At 44.8% G+C, this 1637-nt stretch overlaps 1 non-coding gene across 1 annotated transcript; it reads left to right on the plus strand.

Annotated features, from left to right (window-relative positions):
- Nucleotides 1-1116: 1116 nt before the first annotated feature.
- TRNAG-UCC (transfer RNA glycine (anticodon UCC)) lies at nt 1117-1188 on the plus strand. Its single transcript has one exon. It is a non-coding gene; the product is annotated as a tRNA-Gly (tRNA).
- Nucleotides 1189-1637: the final 449 nt, after the last annotated feature.

Consider the following 1637-nt stretch of genomic DNA (forward strand, 5'->3'; position numbering starts at 1 on the left):
AGGATTGAACAACCGGGGTTGGAAAAGGTCTGGAAGTGCAGAATGGAAGGCAAGGTTAAATTCTACATATGGCTGCTCTTACAAAACAGAAACTGGACTGCGGATCGGCTTCGTTCCAGAGGAAGGCCTCACAATAAAAAATGCAAATTATGCGATCAGGAAGAGGAAACAGCTATGCACTTAACTCTGCAGTGCTGTTTCGCCAAGGAGGTGTGGTGTCAACTACAGAGAACGCATAGCACAATATGCGCTGCCGCATCATCAGCCTCCTCGATTGAAGACTGGTGGACTAGGCTCTGCACCGCCCCGGGTGGGCGGGGCAGGGTCCATGAGGGGATCACTTGGGCGGCATACACCGCTTGGAACTTGTGGAAGGAGCGGAATCGGAGGGTGTTTGAGCAAAAGGAACTAACGGCGATAGGGGTTTCAGCACTAATTAATGAGGATGTTTCCCTGTACGGAGCAGCGAAGGAGTCTCCTATAACTACAGAGATGTAGCCAGAGTGTATGTATGTTTTCAGTGTGTGTGTTGTTTCCCTGCCAACCTCTTCTGGTGGCAATATGTTGTACGTTCTGACCCCTTCTTACCTATAATGCAAAGACAGAGCTCCTGCTATTCTCGTCAAAAAAAAAAAAAAGGTTATCATAGTTCCTAGAGTGAATTCAAAGTAAGAGCAGGGAACATCTTACGATGCGTTTGGTTCGCCGAAAAACTCACGGCTTCTGATTACATCAGTTTGCAAAACCGTAGCTAGCATTTGTCTCGATGTCGACGTTTTCCATAACAGCGCTTTCCGATACAGCGATTCATAAAATCAAAACCGCCAGATCCGGAGATGATTAGAAAATCAGGATTCGGCCGCACGAACCAAACAAAGAAAGTATTGCGAAAAATTAATCGGAAGCGGCGTGTCCAGCAAACCGAATGCGTTACCTGGGCCGAACCAAACCCGTCGTTACTTGATGACTGCATCAAATAGTTATCTATTTTTGCTAAGTTTGTCGACGTGCTTTCCTGGAGAGCAAGCGCAAAAATGTTAGCTGACCCATACTAGGTACTGTGAAAACAGTAGCCTCCTCCATAAATATACTTTCATCTAAACTACTGTCATCATTGCGTCTGTAGTCCAACGGTTAGGATAATTGCCTTCCAAGCAATAGACCCGGGTTCGACTCCCGGCAGACGCAATTTTTTCCAATGTGCTGCCACTTACTTGTTCCATGACATTGATTTTTTATTATACATGGAAAATTTTTTAGAGGACGCTCTGATTTTATTCTATCTATACTTTTAAGGATGCTACATAATTGTCCGGGTGTTATTAATTTTCTTTTTGTTTTTACATCATTGGTTGATGTAGATTCGTCTTCTGATACGCCCAGTCGACAATTAAAGCATCCACAGCCGGACATCTTAAACGGATGGATGACCCGGTCATGAAAATTCGATTTAGACGAGCGCCTCAAACGGCAGGGCTGACCGGCACCCCTCATACAGTTCAAATATGGTGCGGATATTTGGGCGCCCGGACGGGTCCGCCACCGCGAAATTGACAGACCTTATTCTATCTATACTTTTAAGGATGCTAGATAATTGTTCGGGTGTTATTAATTTTCCTTTTGTTTTTACATCATTG

Source organism: Triticum aestivum, chromosome 7A, assembly GCF_018294505.1.
Source record: "Triticum aestivum cultivar Chinese Spring chromosome 7A, IWGSC CS RefSeq v2.1, whole genome shotgun sequence".
Classification (NCBI taxonomy): Eukaryota; Viridiplantae; Streptophyta; class Magnoliopsida; order Poales; family Poaceae; genus Triticum; species Triticum aestivum.